Here is a 13,257-nt window from a genome sequence, read left to right on the forward strand (position 1 = left end):
GGACCCTTTTAAATCTCTGAATCAAAAAGGCTTAACTCTTTTTATCTCAACTTAAGAGTTGATCCATACACCCAGGAGCAAATCAAAGGTAAGAACTAAGTAAACATAACTTCCAAAAGCAGTTAAAATTACATTTATTGTCACTGTTACTCATCCTTGCTATAAAATTTCCTTATTGCCATTTGAACTGAGAAAATTTCTGAATGACTGGGCTCAATATATGAATTGTCAAATGAGTTATTCTATGCTCTAAAATCAAGAAATGACTTAGAAAGAAAAGATTTCCTTTCCTGCTGGGCTCTAAGTTCTTTGGTGGCATTAGATTTTCCATGACTTTACAAAATAAACATGTTGCAATCTGTACCCAGAACTATGTTTTTAATTAATGAATTTCTTACATGGTATAAAATGGCACATAAAACCTAAACATTTTCATCTCTGTAGACTTTTTATCAACACATCCTATGTCAAGACTAACTGTCATACCTATAGAGAGAATTAAAAGCCTGAAATAATCTCAAGAGAAGGCAACACTTCCCTGTTAAGTACCCATTTGCATGTATTAAAATTATATATACACCAACTTACAAAAGAGAGAAATTGGACATCTACCTCACACCATTCAGGAAAACTAACTCAAAATGGATCATAGGCTTAAATATAAGAGCTAAAACTATAGACAACTTCAAAAGCACAATTGATAAGAAAAAAATTAGGTAAATTAGACAATGAAATTTAAAAAAAAAATTTCTGTATGCAATATTATAAAGAAAGAAAACACACAGAAAGGGAGAAAATAATCAGAAATTGTGGATTTTGTAAGGAGAAGACGATAGCACCCCACTCCATTACTCTTGCCTGGAAAATCCCATGGACGGAGGAGCCTGGTAGGCTGCAGTCCATGGGGTCGCTAAGAGTCAGACACAACTGAACAACTTCACTTTCCCTTTTCACTTTCATGCATTGAATAAGGAAATGGCAACCCACTCCAGTGTTCTTGCCTGGAGAATCCCAGGGACGGGGGAGCCTGGTGGGCTGCCGTCTATGGGGTCACACAGAGTCAGACACGACTGAAGCGACTTAGCAGCAGCAGCAGCAGCAGTACCTGGAAAATATAAAGGACTCTTATAACTCGAAAAAAAAGAAAAAAGACAAACACTGTGATTGAAAATGGGTGAATAATTTCAATAGGTTTTTGTCCCCATAACATATATGAATGGCTAAGAACATAAAATGTTTCACATCTTTTGTCACTAAGGAAATGCAAATCAAAACCACAATGATATACTATTTCATAACCACCAAAATAGCTATGATAAAAAGAGACACACGATACATTTTTCATGAGGATGTAGCAAAGCCACACTGTAGAAGAAGCCTCACTAACATGGCTGAGCCCACTACTGGGTCCACATATGTCTGGATTGATAGATCACGGCTTGGCCCCACAGAGAAGTAAGGAGATCTGTGGAGGAAGTCCAAAGGGAAAAGAGCACTGGGCACACCAGGTAAACCTGATAACCAAGCACAGATCAGGATGGCAGAACAAAGTACTCTGTGGTCTCTGTTACTGTGATATGCCTTCCACTATTAGCTCCCAAGAATCTATGTCTGACACCCATAACACAGAGTAGACAGTAAAAACTGAAGAAAACAGATCTTTTTACCAGGAAGAGAAACACGCTCATTCTGATCTCATGTTGTTACTTTCCTTGTTCACGGATGTCTACTCTCAAAGACAGAACAGTGTGTACAGTACATTATTGTTTGTGTAAAAAGTATATTTGTGTGCTCGCTAAATTGTTTTAGTTGTGTCCAACTCTTTGCAAACCTATGAACTGTAGCCCACAGGCTCCTCTTTCCATGTGATTCTCCAGGCAAGAATACTGGAGTGGGTTGCCATGCCCTCCTTCAGGGGATCTTCCAGACCCAAGGATCCAACCTGGGTCCCTGCATTGCAGGCGGGTTCTTTACCACTAACGCCACCTGGGAAGCCCCAAAAGTACATTTGTTTATATTTTATTTGACTATATACACATAACTCTGAAAGAATTAACCAGAAGTTATAATATACACTAACTCATATGAGGAAATTTTGGGGTCTGGGAATAGGTATAGAGGGAGATTCTTTGTAATTTTTTTTTTGGTATATCTTTTGTACTTCTAGATTTGAATAATATGGATATATTATCACTTTAACTATAAGCTTAAAAAAGTGAAAAATTAAAAGGTGCCATGTATATGCAAACACACACACATATACACATATATTTACATATATATGCATGCATATTATAAAGATATACAGATCTATATCTCCCTTGGAACAATTCTGTTTACCTGAAAATACGAAATAATCAATAATCAACTAATATGGATACCTCATGCGAAGAGTTGACTCATTGGAAAAGACTGTGATGCTGGGAGGGATTGGGGGCAGGAGGAGAAGGGGACGACAGAGGATGAGATGGCTGGATGGCATCACTGACTCGATGGACGTGAGTCTCAGTGAACTCCGGGAGTTGGTGATGGACAGGGAGGCCTGGCGTGCTGCGATTCATAGGGTCACAAAGAATCGGACACGACTGAGCGACTGATCTGATCTGATGGATATTAGAATCCATATAATAACTTACTAATGTGAAAAAGCAACACATCTTTAAAATAATCAAAATAAAATGTTCTAAAACAGAATCTAGGTAAAGAAAACTTGAAAATTCTAATAAAAAATCAATAAATAGAAATATATCTTATTCTTTGAATATAAAAACAATATTTTAAAGATGGCAGATATCCCTGAATCAATTTATAAATGCAATGTGATTATCAACAAAAGTACAAAGAAAATTTTGTATTTTGAAACCTGTTAAGAATTCTATGGGGAAAATGGAAAATAAAGATATGTAAATATAAGCATGTTAGGGTGGCTAGAATAGACATGGAAAAAGGAAGAGAAATGATGGAGAACTAGCCCTTTAATGTCATACATTAAAGTATGACAGTGCTTCAGGAACCAGCTGATCATCAGCATATAATTTGCAAACAGAGCCATATGTATGTGAAAATTCTGTATACGATAAAGGTGGCTTTACAAATCAGCTGGGAAAGGTGGGATAAATCAACAATCAAAATGAGAAAATGAGTGGGAAAAAATCTAGGTATTTTATAGAAAAATAAATTCCAAATTACGAAATATTTCAAAATAAAATATGTATCCCCAACTATCCTAGGAAAACTATGGCCACTTAAGGAAAAAACTTGGAGTGGGAAAGACCTTTCTAAAGAAGATGCAAAATCTATAACTCTATAAAAGAAATGATTAACGCTTTCATAAAAAGTACAAATTTCCACATGGCAAGAAATTTAATTAACAAGTCAAAGGATGACTAAAACCCTGGGAGAGTTTAAGGATGACTAAAACCCTGGGAGAGTTTATTTACAATGCATGTAAATATGTTTTAATTGCCTTAATATACAACAGTCCAACAACCCACTAGAAAAACAAGTAGAGAGAAACACTGACTCAAAGCAGAATAAAGAAAGACAAATAGATTGTATATAGAATTGAAGTGCTTTTTCAATCTCTTAATATGACAAAAGGTCATATTCAGGAATCAATCCTGAATATTCACTGGAGGGACTGATGCTGAGGCTGAACCTCCAACACTTTGGCCACCTGATGGGAAAAGCCAACTCATTGGAAAAGACCCTGATGCTGGGAAAGATTGAATGCAGAAGTGGGTAACAGAGGACGAGATGGTTGGATGACATCACCGACTCAATGGACATGAGTTTGAGCAAGCTCTGGGAGATGGTGAAGGACAGGGAAGCCTGGCGTGTTGCAGTCCATGGGGTCACAAAGAGTTGGACAAAACTGAGTGACTGAACAACAACAGCAGCAAATATGACAAAGATAAAAAGTATTGATAATCATAGTATTGACAAAAGTGTTTAATTAGGGCCTATCATTATTGCTGGTTTCAGTGAAAATGGTACAGCCTCTTTGGAGGGTAAGTTGGCAATATCTATATTATTTATCAAAATTCTAAATGCAAAATCTCATTCAAAAACTTTGCAGAGAAATATACATACATATAAGAAAAAATGGAAGTAGAGGGCATTAATTTCAGTATCTTTTGAAGCAAAATATAAAATGTGGATGTCCACTGATATAAAACTGATTAGGTAAATGAATATTATACAACTGCTAAATATAGTGAAATATATCTAAAACTATTATGGAAAAGCTTCTCCAAAATTAGATGTTAGGTTGAAATAGCATTACATATATACATTTTTGTTTTTTTGGTTAGTAGAGACTTGGTCCTGTCTAAAACATCCGTAATACTCTTGTTCCATGACAAAAGGTCCGTGAAATTTGGTCCTATCCAAAACCTCCATAACCATGACACATGTCAAGTGGTTTGGACAGAACCAAATATCAAGGACATTTCTGAATGTGCCAAATGTCTTATGGATGTTTTGTGAGTGTGTTAAGTCACTTCACTTGTGTCTGACTCTGTGACTCTATGGACTGTGATCCACCAGGCTCCTGTGTCCATGGGATTCTCCAGGCAAGAATACTGGAATGGATGGCCATGCCCTTCTCCAGGGGATCTCCCTGACCCAAGGATCAAACCTGAGTCTCCTAAGTCTCCGGCATTGGCAGGCAGGTTCTTTACCTCTAGCGCCACCTGGGAAGCCCATGGATGTTTTATTGTGCTTAGTTGCTCAGTGCGACCTCATGTGCGACCCTATGGACTATAGCCTGCCAGGCTCCTCTGTCCATGGGGATTCTCCAGGCAAGAATACTGGAGTGGATGGCCATGCCCTCTTCCAGGGTATCTTCCCAATCCAGGGATTGAACCCAGGTCTCCCACATTGCAGGCAGGCTCTTTATCATCTGAGCCACCAGGGAAGACACAGGACCAAATCTGTCCTTCAAGGCATTTGTATATATACACATACAGTTTGTATATTTATTCTTCTATAAAAATATTTTAGTATATTCTTACAACTATACTATTTATATATTTTACACATATAGAAAATTCTGGGGAAATGCACAAGACACCTTAGCAACAGCTGCTTCTGTGACTGGGATGGGGTTGGAAGCTGATGGTTTAGGATGTATGGGAGAATTTCTTTTCATTGTACATATTTGCACAATTTGAAAATTTTTACCAAGTGCGTGTATGTCTAATTAAAATAACTATTCAAAGATAAATTCTTTATTATTTGAAAATGTAATGAAATACATAATATTTAACAAAAAATAAATAAATAAGCCCTTCCCTACAGAAACTGTAACCTAGAGACAGTTACTGGCAGCCCACAACTTGCCATCTGCTGTAATTTCTGACAATTGATCTGCTTTTATCTAAGGTGATTTAAAGGCGCTGATAACCAGGAAATAGATCTGATCTTTTACCGCCAGTTCCTATCACCTCAAAGGTCAGACTGAAAGATGATGCAACTAAGCTTACCATGGAGCAGCTAACTGAAAGACACTGCCCATCATATTCTACTAGATTTCTGATTGTTTAAAAAGTTGTTATCCAAGGAGAGTCCACTTAGCAATTGAGCTGATGTGAATAATTTAAGACTTGTACTTACTATCATTATTCATATTTAGATGGGAAATAAAAGGACATAACATATATAATGCCTTGCAATCGTGTGGACCTGAAGAGTTACACTGCCTTCGGAACAAGGCATGTGAACCATGATAAATCTTTCAGATCTAAGTTTAGGTGATAGCAAAGTTCTGGTCCCAAATCCAAGTTCAAAGTCCAAGTCCATGTCCAGAGAGACAAAGATCTTCAGTGTTTTTCAAGGGCCATTTTGTAAGAGTAAAATCATTAGAAGCATCCTTTCTAGAGACAATGTATTTTATCTTCCCTCCTTAGAATTTCTAGAGTAAGCAAGCAGTTTTTTAAATTGCTGAGGAGAAGCCTTCTGATATTTAACTTCTGTTCAGTATAATACCAAGAAAGTCTTGGAGGAAGGTATCCTGATTAAAACAGTATGTTTATCATAAAAAATAAAAAGCATAATTTCTATCTTTGAGAAAGTAAACTAGAATACCTGAGTTAGGAGAGCAGGAGAATTAATTTTCATGGTATACCTACTGCTTTCTTTTTTTATTATTTAATATTTATTGCAGGATAGTTGCCTTAGGATGTTGTGTTAGCTTTTACTGCATAGCAAAATTAATCAGCCATACATATACATATACCCCTCCCTTCTGGGTTTCCCTCCCACTTAGGCTACCACAGCTACTTACTTTAAGTACTTTGATATGTATATATATTAATTTTTAGAAATAATAGCAAGAGCGGGCTTTTCAAACATTAGGACAATTAAGTACTGTGGAGTGTTGTGCCAAAAAGCATCAGACTGATTTTTGTGCTTCTATTTCTTTTACACGCCTCTTCATTTCTTGGTGGTTCCATTCCTATATTATTTATTTGTGAGCTGTGGTGATTTCTAACAGAATCAACTTAGAAATGCTCATATCCCACACTGCTGTATTTAAAATGGATAACCAACAAGGACCTACTGAATAGCACATGGAACTCTGCTCAAGGCTATGTGGCAGCCTGGAGGGGAGGGGTGTTTGGGGGAGAATGTATCCATGTACATGAATAGCTGAGTCCTTTCCCTGTTCACCTGAAATTACCACAACATTGTTAATTGACTGTATCCCATGCAAAATAGAAAGCTTAAGAAAAAAGAAACGCTCATATCCCACCTTGTTTTACACTTACTCACACAGTACATAGGAGGGACACAGTTATGTTCCTTCACACACACTAGGTTCCCAATACACGTTCGTATGTCAGATAAACTAATGATTGAGTAATCCCAATATTGATTCCTGAGGATCCCTTCAGCAAACAGTTATCTATAAAAGGACTATTATCAAAAAGAATTTACCACCACTACCATTATCATTATTAAGAAAGAATAATACACTTACTATGTGCCTACAGTTTTTAAGTAAGCACAAATTATTGTTTCTCAAATCAAATATAGTATCCCTTTGAGAATCTGCTGAGCGCTTTAAACCTATTCTGTGGGGTAGGGTAAGGTGGAAAAGGGTGAATACATTTATTTACCCACAATTTTGTGTGTATCAGGCATTCATAGGGTAATATCAAGTTTCCCATGGACCACTTTGGTCTCAGTAAAGCCCAGATTAAAACCATTTATTGAAATCAATTCTCTGTGATTCACAAAATGTCCATCTCAAGTTAAAAAAGAAATCTGATTCTTGTTAAATATCATATTAATGGACTTTTAGACATCTAGATATAATAAATCTCAATCGCAAATAAGTCTACATAGAAGAAGACTGACTTTGAAAAAAAAAAGCAAGTAAGGGAGATAATTATTTCTTCCCACTAAATGTAATACTGGAGACTTTTTCTGTGTAGGAAGGTAAGCAAATAGTTTGGGGAAATATATATTCAATAAAAGAAGTGGTGGCTGACATCATCTTGTTTTAACAAGTATTATGCTGTCTTGTAAAACAAACATTTCTGAAGGGCCGGCTAGAAACTAGTATTTTCTGTTGGGATTATTTTGCATTACTTGTCACGCAGTAGGACTGCTAATCCTATCCTGTGTTAACAAATGTGCTGTAACTGCATTTCTTTGCTCTGCAAATGCAAGGTTTAGTGGGGTTGAAACACTTGTCCATCCATCAGTTGACTTCTTATACTCTAGGTTAGTGCAACGCCAGTCAAAAGGCAAAAATGTGAAACACTGCCAGTTCTCTGTGAACTATTCACTGATTTCAGTTTATTATTATATTAATAGATGAGAAGATTGCCTGGGAACTGCAATCCATCTCCTGAAACAATTGCTGTCAAATGAATAATATGAGGTAAAAAAGTTATTTAAAGTTCAAATTAATAAAGTTTTCGAACCCTGAAAAGAGCATAAATTGGTATTTTCAACACTGCCTTGCCATAGTCGTTAGCCTTTTGATAAAGGGAAAATTCTTAAGAGTTAAAAGTAAGAATTTTTCTTTGACACCATAAGTGTTTCTTTCTTTGGAGTCTATCTTCACATAAAAAATAAATTCCATATGGGAGGCTGGGTTTTTAAAGTCTGGGCCTAATAAGACACTCCAATCAGCCCATCACTGACTAACCCCAAGTCTGGGCCAGGTGTGACCTCACATCAATGCAGCATCATCACAGGCTCGGGGACATTCATGATGCTTCTTCTTTTATCTCATGTTGCTTCACCAAATCTCTCCAAAACTAAATCTAAAGGAACAAGAGGATTTCCCTGGTGGCTCAGTAGATAAGAAGCCACCTGCCCACCCAGGGGACATGGGTTCAGTCCCTGGTCCGGAAAGATTCCACATGCCGCAGAGCAACTAAGCCCACGCAGAACGACTATTGAGCCCACGTGATGCAACCGCTGAAGCCCGTTGGCCTGGAGCCTGTGCTCCGCAGTAAGAGAAGCCACCCCAGTGGGATTCCCACACACTGCAACGAAGAGAAGCCCCAGCTCACCTCAACTAGAGAAAGCCCACACAAAGCCCAACAAAGACACAGAGCAGTCAATAATAAATAAATAAAGTTTTTAAAAAAGAATAGAAAGACATCTCAAGGAGCCAGATACAACAGAAGAGAGGGCTCAGAGAAGTAGCAAATGTCTTAATAGTCTGTTTAGTTTTCAATAGTCCAAAGTGGGGCTTTTGCAATGTTTAGTGTAAGGGGTTTGAGGGACCTCTGTGCCCCAGATGCATCACTAGGTTCACAGAGATTAAAGGGAAACTTATTTTCATTAAGGGTCTAGTTGTAAAATCCAATCCAAATTTATTTCAGCAAATTTCTTTGACTATCTGCAGAACGTGACTCGAGACATCTGCATTCTTCCTGTAGTCTTTCCTCATTTGTCTCCTCTGCTTTGATCCTGCTGCCCAAGCAACATTGATTAAACGTGTTTCAACAGCAATGATCATTACTCAGAGACACTCTGAGTCAAAACATGTCCTAGAGAACACACTATAAATTTGGGAAGTACAATGCATAAGCCTTGTCAACTCGCATTATAGGAATTAGTCCATGTCTCCAGTTACACTGTGTTTACTGGTATATAAATCAGGATTCCAACAGGAAACAGATGGTGCACTCAAATTAGGAAAATGTGAGGAGGGTGTGTATTTAGGAAGAGACTATTTAGAAAGGTGTCGGTAAAGGAGGATCACAAGGGATCATGCAAGAATGCTGAGCGGCTCACAAGGAGTTAACACACCTAGGTTCGCAAGGACAAGAGGAAGGAGTCAAGACTAGAAGTGGAAGGAGAGGGTCATGCAGAGACACTCACCCTGAAATGATGGGTGACCTTCCAAGGGGAGCACAACTGGCCCGAGTGTATCTGACAGAGAGGTCACTCTCTTCCATCCTGTGTTCTACAAGCAAACAGGAAGCATAAAGGGAATGAGAGCTTTAATAGCCTCAGTCAATACTGCCACTCAAAGCCACCTCTCCACAACCTATCTAGGAGAATGAATACCTCTGGGTCTCCTGCAGGGGTTCCCCAGAGGCCAAACCTAAATGAAAGCTGGAAGGGACATTTGCTAAAGGATCCATGAATCAGCCTCCTGGGGCAAAGGACAGGATGAAAAAATGGCAACTCTATAAGAAGATACACAACACACATGATTAAGCCCTCTGCCTACACATGCTCTTAATACACAAATATGTTCACACATATAACATGAAAACCTCTCAGAAAGGAATTCTCCCTGGAAATTTGCACATTATTAATGTCTTTCACATTCAAAATTTCCATCATCAGTTACTTCTGTGATTTAATATTTCAGATAATCCATAAAGGCTAGGTAGCATCAATCATGAACTGGAAAGCCAAAATGGAAACTAACATTTATGAATATTACTTCCTTTACATATCTTATCTTATTTAATCTTCAAAATGATCCCTTGAGTTATAACTTAGTATTTACATTTTAAAGACACAATGAGATTCAAATAGTTTAAGTAATTTATCCAAAGCCACACAGAAGATACAAGGTGACTCACTGAAGCCAGACCTGTTTGATTCTGAGGCCCATTCAGTCGCCCTCTTACAACACGGCTTATTGTTAACTGACTGCAATTCAGCACTTTAACCCAAGATAGTTCAACACTTTTCTAATAGAAGGTAGGGAAAGCAAAGGTCAAGTAAAGATAAAAGGATAACCTTCATTGTGTGGTGTCCAAAGTCTATCTGGTAGAATATGGAAGGGAGAATCCTGGAGGTAAAGGCAGTGGATAGTTAAGAAGGGGACAGGGGCTTCCCTGGCGGCTCAGTGCATAGGAATCCACCTGCCAATGCAGGAGACACAGGTTCTATCCGTCGTCCGGGAAGATCCCACATGCCCTGCAGTAACTAAGCCCGTGTGCCACAACTACTGAGCTCACACTCTAGAGCTGGTGAGCAGCAACTACCAAGCCCATGTGCTTCAACTAGAGCCTGTGTGCCATGACTAGCGAAGCCTGCTTGCCTAGAGCCTGTGTTCCACAACAAAGAGTAGCCTCTGCTTGCTACAACTAGAGAAAGCCCACACACAGCAACAAAGGCCTAGTGAAGTCAAAAATAATTAATTAAAAAAATAAAAATTTTTTTTAAAGAAGGGCCTGGATGTCCAGGGAGAAAGGGAGATAGAGAGATTAAATGCAGTCTTTGCGTTCTTCTCACTCCCCTGTCCTGCTAACCCAGCCTTGCTGCTTCTCAGTGCCTATGGACTTTGCCCTGAGGTTTACACCCTTCCTCACAGAGGAAGCATTTGATTAGGTCTATGCTGATGCAATGCCTCACTCCTAATAATAATTTCACCTGCATTCCATCTTCCCTTGCTCCTACCTGCTGTAAGCAGCAGTGTGCAATGGTCAGTTGGCTGTAGGCTCCTACAATCACCCTGAGGGCCAATGACTCTGTCAGTTGCAGCTGCCTTTGTACACGTGTGCTGTCGCAGTACAACTAAAATCACGCCAACTCAGGCAGGAGGATGTCGCTCCCAGGGAGTGTACATCTTGTTAGGACTGAGTGAGTCAGAGACTCCAGGCAGACATTATGATTTCATAGGAAATCATAAAGGGAATGTGCTATCAGATTCCTGGGATTAGTTTGCCTAGAGAACAAATAACACGGATCCCAAACATGAGAGAGCCCTCTTTTGCTTTCAGTCATCTGCAAGCATGAGTTTAGACCACAAACAAGAAAACCCATGCACCTGTGCTTTTTCCATAGGCAAAAATGGCCAACCAGAAATGACGAGTAAGAAAGAATGTAGAGTTATGTTCTTTTATTTTATTTTTTTTGGACGAACAATAGAATTTTATTTCTCACAGTTCTGAAGACTGGAAGTCTCAGATCAGACTGCCATAATGGTTGGCTGAAGACTCTCTGTTTCTGGGGTCTGTCTTTTGTATCCTCACTTGGCAGGAGAGGCTAAGGATCTCACTGGAAACTCTTATTTTTTTCTCTTTCATTTTTATTTTTTAAATTATGAAAGTATGATAACACATTTATAGGATACTTGGAAAATACAGAACAAAGTTACATATAGTTCCACTATATATTACAATTATTTTTTAAGTAGATAAATTAAGATTTTTAGTTGGAGTTTCAATATCAAACACTCAAAAATTAATAGAATGAATATACAGAAAAGTAGGATACAGTAGACCTGAGTAGCACCACGAACCAATTCAACTTAATTAATATTTATACAACTTTCAAACAACAGTAGGATACAAATTCTGCTCATGTTCCCATAGACTATAAACTAGGAGACACTGGAACATATCTAGGGATATAAAACAAGATGCAAAAATTTCATGGTTCAAAGGTATTGAAATCATACAGAGTCTGTTCTCTTCTCACTGTGGAATTATGTTAGAAATCAATATCAAAAGATATTTGAAACTAACTCATGTATTTTCAAGTGTAAAGTGACATCTACAAAGAGAAATCATTAACTTAGCCATTGAAAGCCTCAATAAAGTTAGAACACTGAAAAAACACAGAGGGTGATTGCAGAGAAGAGAGCATTTAAATGAGAACTTAATATCAAAGATACTTTTAAAAATCCCATGTATTTGGAAATTAAATGACCACTTTTAAATTAGATACACCTTTAAGTGTATCTAAGAAGCCATAACAAGGAAAATTAGAAAATATTTGTAACAGTATAAAAATGAAGAGAGAATTTACAGGATTTGTTGTATGCAGCTGAAGCTGCTCAATCATCTTTTTAAAAAAGATGGACTCAGGGCCCTGGTGTAGGCATTCAACATTTTCTTGTTTAGAATAGAGCTAGAAATGTCTAAATAGAGAACACAAGGAAATAACTTGCAGGGCTGGGTGGCCACTCCCTGAGTCAATGGGGAATCACCAGCAGTACTTTTATTTTTGACTCAAATTCCACAGTTGTTATAAGGCCATTCTCCTAGCCTCCTCAATTTCCACACTGGATTCTACATAACTTTTTTGTGAATGTTCTGTTTACCCAGCCAGCCTTCCTGCCTGAGCTGTGAAATCATTTCAGACAGCTAAATGGATAAAGAGCTTAAAATAGGGTGGCCTTTATTCTTTATAGCTTAAAATTGCCAGCCAGTAGCCAATTTGGGCATTGGATAAAATGCAGAAATGCTTCTGAGCTATTTATATTTTCTTTGCCATTCATGGAATAATTTAATTCAGAACTAATTTAAATAAAAGAGACTTTAACTCATGGAGTATATTTTGATCAAATATCTCATTAGGAAGACCTCTTTGAATTTATTCAAATGGTTTAAAAATTAAGAGTTGGCAAATTGCTTGGAAATTAAGGGACAGTTTGAAAATACTCTCCACTGAATTCATATGCAACCAAAAATTATGCAATATTTTATATTACAACCCATATGTAGACATGTAAGTGTCCATGAGTCTTGATGGAAGAGCCTCTAGTGCAAGAGTCAAGAATACAGGATTTGGGTCACTTGTCTATCACAAATTATCTGGAAGATTTTGACAATATCACTTAAAACCCTATGCTTCAGAGTACTTCTCTGTAAAACGAAAAGTACTTCTCTGTAAAATGAATAGTTTTCAAATCAAAATCAGAAGAGCATTCAGCAATCTGAAGGGGTGACTCAGTGGCCTGTTGGAGGCAGCAAATGGGTCACCATTCAACCACACCATCACCATCAGAGCAGCTCCACATTTTCCATTTTGGCATAGATTTTG

At 37.9% G+C, this 13,257-nt stretch overlaps 1 long non-coding RNA gene across 1 annotated transcript; it reads right to left on the reverse strand.

Moving 5' to 3' along the window:
* Nucleotides 1–984: 984 nt before the first annotated feature.
* LOC147374579 (uncharacterized) lies at nucleotides 985–11,015 on the reverse strand. Its single transcript, XR_015162921.1, has 3 exons — nucleotides 10,888–11,015; nucleotides 9,349–9,433; nucleotides 985–1,105 (listed from the first exon to the last, which is right to left on the reverse strand). It is a non-coding gene; the product is annotated as an uncharacterized LOC147374579 (long non-coding RNA).
* Between the last annotated feature and the right edge of the window lie 2,242 nt (nucleotides 11,016–13,257).

The sequence above is a fragment of the Bos grunniens genome, chromosome 4 (genome assembly GCF_055505025.1).
Source record: "Bos grunniens cultivar Pamir isolate PY7600 chromosome 4, Bosgru_T2T1.0, whole genome shotgun sequence".
Taxonomy (NCBI): domain Eukaryota; kingdom Metazoa; phylum Chordata; class Mammalia; order Artiodactyla; family Bovidae; genus Bos; species Bos grunniens.